Below are 5,820 nucleotides of genomic sequence, written 5' to 3'. Positions count from 1 at the left end.
GTCTTAAACCCTGAACTTCAAGCTTTTAAAACCACTGTAAACATACATCTTCAAACTTAACGACATTAAATATATTTCAAACTTTCTGCTCAGGTTTTCTCAAGCCAGTGTCAATGGTTGTCTTTTAGTTATCACTACTGTGGTATATATAAATTAATTACAGTGTATTTTATTTTAGTGTGTACATTAAAAATAGTTGTTTACAATTATGAGCACAGATTAATTAAATTACACCAAAAATTTGTCAAGCTGCTTCAGTTTTTATTCATGGTCAGATTCCAATTCATCATGGGCGGAATTGAGCGATTCATGAACAATGAACCGCTCAAGATGATTCGCTGCATCATTTTTTTTCCTTTGAGAATTTTCGAGAGAAGCCAGCGGAAACCGGATGATTTTCCATGTTGGACAACACGTGTCTTCAGAAGAAACTGAGTGATACAGAGTAAGTGTGACATTTTATATTGTTAACGTGGATTGCTGCAAGTTTTTATTTCGTAATAAGCGTTTTATAGTATTGTGTTATCGAATAATATAGGATTTGTAAAGCAATTAAATGTTTGTTATAGTCGCAGTGTAAATATTGTCCACAAATCCGTCATTTCTGAAATCATACATTAAATTCATAAGTGCAAATGACCATTATTAAAAGCAGATTTTCAGAATTATATTATCCATTTCGAGTCAGAGTGTTTTGCAAATAGAAGATTCGCTCATTGTAACGTACTTCTTCGTGTTGACTCACAGGTTCAAAAGTTGATTAAATGCTGCTCGTTCTCCAACTGGACCAAACCGGATTTTTACCTCAGTCACTTCATCAGATGCAGAGCGCCAGATATAGGTAAGTTTTCATCACAGTCTTTGAATTAAGAAAGTAACTGTCAAATTGAATCGATGGGTGATAGAAATGACAATTAATATGTCAGTGGTTTGAAATGTTACGTTTTTTCATTATTACTATTCAGAGTTTGGATTCTGTGCGGCCTTGGGCCATTTCGTCGCGCTTTTGTTCTTGTTTTAAGAAATCTTAATAATAGGGAGAATTACACGCGATGTTGTCACGAATGTACGATTATTGAGTGTATTTCTGCACATAGAAGATGAGCTCATTGTACTTTCTCATGTTGACTCACAGGTTCTGTCAAGTTGACTAAAAGCTTGTTCGCCAACCAAATTTTTTACCTCAGTCACTTCACTTCATCTCAGTTGCAGAGCACCAGATACAGGTCAGTTTTCACAGCAATCTTTGGAAATTCTTTAAATTAACTATCAATTTGTGATGCGGGTAACTTAAAGGGATGGTTTGGACTAAATTCAACCTAGGGTCATTTCCACCATGACCTCCAGCCAAACACCTTTGGCTCTTTTTAACCTTTTATTCATCAAATATATTAGACAGCAGAACTGTTTCCAACACTCATAATAAATCAGAATATTAGAATGATTTCTAAATGATCATGTGATAGACTGGATGTTACATGTGACACTGAAGACTGGAATAATGATGCCGAAAATTCAGCTTTGCATCACAGGAATAAATTATTTTTTAAAAGTATATTCAAATAGAAAACTTATTTTAAGTTGTAATAATATTTCACAATATTACTGTTTTTTTCTGTATTTTTGATCAAATAAATGCAGGCTTGATGAGCAGAAGAGACTTCTTTCAAAAACATTAAAAATAGTAATGTTTCCAAACTTTTGACCTGTACTGTACATACAAACAAAACACGTCCGTCAAGTGAACAAATTTTTTTTGGCAGAGTTGTAACCAGAAGAAGAGGGGAGCAGTTATTTTGGGCCTTCCATACTACATGAGGGAGAAACCAGAAAACATCTTCAAAGTTTGAGGTAAACATTTTAGTACTTTTTTCCATTAACACTGGAATAAGGATGCACCAATATCACTTTAGTATGATAGTGATGCTTTTATTTGGTACTTTTTATATTTTGGTGATACCGATTATAGATACCTGTATTTTCATTGAAACCATAAGAATATGAATCATTATTTGGCTTTCCTTCAGTTATGTTATGCTTAATTATGCCTTTTAAAATGTATTGTATTGCTATATCATATTTTATCTTTCAAGTAGAGGTGGTCGCGTGATATAGCAAAAATATCACAGCACGATTATTTTCAGGAATATCACGATTATTTTTCATGTTGGTTTTACTATTTTTCATGTGACTGATCAGTACATCCAAACTCATTTCACAATATTAAAAACGCAAAATGCAGAATCGAATCATTAATTGTGAATCATCAGTTTTATTTGTGTATTGTGTTGAATTTTTCTGAATTTGCAAAAATTACTATTGAATCAAATCATTTCGCTGTAAATGAAGATAAAATAGTACCAAGCAAACTGGATCTCATTCAACAAGTATGTGTACAAATGAATTTGCATATGAAATCTGCATGCTAACATTTTCACAAACAAATAATCCTTTATCAATAACTTCTATTCTAAAACTTAGGGGCTGTTTACACGAAAACTGAAGTGAGCACTGAACACGAAGTTTCAAAGCACAAGGTTTCGAAAATGATACCGTTACCTTCTTCATGTAAACAACAAAAACATGAATCTGAAAACGGTAACATAATGCGCGTATGTGTAGGTGTTTTTTGATGAAGTGACATCGCCAACTACTGACGTTTTCGCAGATCCGTGTGAACAAGGATCATTTTGACAATAGCCGCTTTTCCACTGTCGGGCCAGTGCGAGCCAGGGCTTAAAATGGGCGGGGCGGGGCTAATAGCCTCGGGCCTGTAGCACGAGGCCAGAATAGTGCAGCGTTTCCAGTCAGGCCTGAAGCTCCGCTGCTCGTCACTAAAACCCGCCCTTTACACGCCTCTCAGGAACAACGTCATGCAACCCCATCGTTTCACCAACAAAGAGAAGTTATTACAAAACTAAGAAATAAGTCACTGGAACTAGTGCGCTCACAAAACGAACACGATAACAGCGGCCTTATGTGTGCATGCTTTGTTACATATTCAAATTCAAAAGCATCAATGTTTTACTATAGAATAAATGATACATTGATCATAATGAATCAATTTATCAGGACTCAAAATTAATCACACAGAAATAAATGTATTTCTATTTTATTTATTTATTTTAAACACTTATAAAAATAGCCTGCTTATTCAGTCGAGACTGTTACTGTTTATTTGTAGCCACAGTAGCCTATATACGTCACATTTAGAATGAAGGATAACTCTATTTTTATAAAAGCTCCCGAACAAAAAACATACGTGGAGCTAAACTCTCGAGACGAGACTTATGACAGATAATATAAGTAAAGAAATACACAATTGTGATGCGAATAAGAAGCTGATGTCTGATTTCTTCAAGTGGTTGCATTTACCATGTTTACTATGGTAATGTTAATGTCTAGCGTGCACAGTCTTTCGCATCGCTTATAAATATTTCTGCCTTGTTTAGTGATTATAATTCACATCGGATCAAATTATTTCAAACACATGCTTCTGACTGAAAGTGAGTTGAGTTCAACTTATTAAAAAAAGTTTTTAATGCTGGTGTTATAGCTGTTAGCTTTCTGAAATGATCCACAGTGCAGACGCTATCTATTTTTATAAAAGCTCCCGAACAAAAATCATTATTATATTTTGATGACATGCTACGCGGAGCTAAACTCTCGAGATAAAATATGTTACTAAATAAATACACAATTGTGAAAGAGAATAAGAAGCTGATGTCTGATTTCTTCAAATGGTCACATTTACCATGTTTATTATGGTAACGTTAATGTTTAGCGTGCATATCTTTTACATTGCTTATAAATATTTCTGCCTTTTATGGTGATTATAATCCACATCGGATCGCGTTATTTCAAACACTCGCTGCTGACTGAAAGTGAGTTTTGAGCTCAGCTTATTTTTAAAAGTTTTTAATGTTGATGTACACAACGTTATAGCTGTTATCTTTCTGAAATGAACGGCGCTGACGCTCTGCAGACGCGGAGAAACTCAGCCTTTGATCATAACCACTCCTCTAGCCCCAGCTGGCCCGCTTTTTCGTCGGGCCAAAAAACCCTGGCCGTTGGCCCCGAGAAAGCCCCGGCGAGGCATGATCAAGCCCCAGAAGTGACAGTGGAAATGCGACTGGCCCTGGCATGCACTAGCACGCCCGCTTTAAGCCCGACAGTGGAAACGCGGCTAATGTTGTTGTCTGTTTTTAGTACATCATTGTCATGTAAACGTACCCTTATTCTGAATTTTAAAACACAGCTGATTGTGCATAGTGCACACCTCCTTTTGACATTTTTCTGTGATTTTTATTTGATAAAAAGTAGAAGAATATTCATCAGATTACTTGAATAGCTCTATTTGGAAAATCATTCTAGAAAAATTTGATTTGCATAGACAAACATTTTATTGGCATAGACAGTAAAAAAAATACACGATCAAAATGTAAACTGGCGTAAAATGTATGTTTAATGTGGTAATGAAAGTTCTAGTCTACTGCTAAATCTTTAATCTCTCTCTTTTTTCAGCCAACTGACAATGAGGTCGATGTTGTTCAGAGTGTTAAGGTGGGCATCTTGTCAGTGAGCGAGGACACCAGACAAGATTGTGCCTTCCCAGGTAACGTCGTGAATATGGCTGTGATACTGGAGGGGGAGATTGTCATTGTGGATCTCCAAGACATTCCAAATGCCTTTGTCACATTGTTTGGACTGCTTTACGCTTTAAACATTAGCTATCCCAAAGAGCTGCGATACACCTTTGAGGTGATCCAGCGGATCTTCATGAACATTGATGGGGAAAGCTGCTCCGCTCAAGTTCATGGACTGAAAAACAAACTAATGCGGTGAAGTGCCTGCAACCATTGCTATTACCTTTTTTTTTTTTTTCAAGAGTAATGTTCAATTTAATTGATGAATTTGTTAAAGCATCAGCTTAGTTGAGATTAAGGTGGTATGAAACCAATTCGTACGTCTTTTAATGTGTTAATGCTTTTCAGAGTTTCTTTTTGAAAGGAATGTTGTGAACAGGATGTTTCTATATTGTATGAGTTAATTGCAATAAACTTTGTACTGAAAATTGTATTAGTGATCGTTAATTTGCCATACATTTTTGTTTAAATCAAATGTAGCTTACAAATTAATGTTCAAGTAGTAATTCATTATTTGGTTCTGCTGCAGGTTTTAAAGTTTCAAAACACCACTTTAGTTGGCTGAACTTATTGGATGTAGTTTAGATAACTTAACTTTACTTGGCTGAACTTATTGGATGTAGTTTAGATAACTTAACTTTACTTGGCTGAACTTATTGGATGTAGTTTAGATAACTTTAACTTTAGTTGGCTGAACTTAAGTTTGAAGTTTAATTAACTAAATTAAATCAGTTCATTGTACTTTATAACTTGTCAGGTAAACCTTTCCAAATTTGTCAGGTACACTTTTCCAAATAAGTTAGTTTAACTCAAAAAAACCCATGCAAAAAGATAACAAAAAATAATGAGTTAAGTCAACAAAATTTTTTTTACAGTGTAAGGTGAACATTTCTTTTAGGAAGTTTATAGGCTATAATTTTTAGTGGAAACGGGTAGGCCTACTTATTTATTGCAATGTAAATACAATTGTCTTTCTCTGTGCTTCACTGAAGTATTTTAAAAAGGAAACATGAAAATCTTACCGTTTTCCTCAAATTATATCCTTCAAATACAGTGGTAATTGTTTAAAGATCCTTCACACGACATCAACACCTCCTGCAGCTGCGGTTATACAGTAAGATACTATCATTGGAACTATTCAAACAGGACAACGGGCCGTTCGACCAGCAGTGTC

At 35.0% G+C, this 5,820-nt stretch overlaps 1 long non-coding RNA gene across 1 annotated transcript; it reads left to right on the top strand.

The window, feature by feature from the left end:
- Positions 1-947: 947 nt before the first annotated feature.
- LOC137003620 (uncharacterized) lies at positions 948-5,012 on the top strand. Its single transcript, XR_010892009.1, has 3 exons — positions 948-1,226; positions 1,764-1,851; positions 4,525-5,012. It is a non-coding gene; the product is annotated as an uncharacterized lncRNA (long non-coding RNA).
- The last annotated feature ends 808 nt before the right edge of the window (positions 5,013-5,820 follow it).

The sequence above is a fragment of the Chanodichthys erythropterus genome, chromosome 16 (genome assembly GCF_024489055.1).
Source record: "Chanodichthys erythropterus isolate Z2021 chromosome 16, ASM2448905v1, whole genome shotgun sequence".
In the NCBI taxonomy this organism is placed as follows: domain Eukaryota; kingdom Metazoa; phylum Chordata; class Actinopteri; order Cypriniformes; family Xenocyprididae; genus Chanodichthys; species Chanodichthys erythropterus.
The sequence above is the reverse complement of the archived record's forward strand: the minus strand, read 5'-3'. Positions and strand labels throughout refer to the sequence as shown.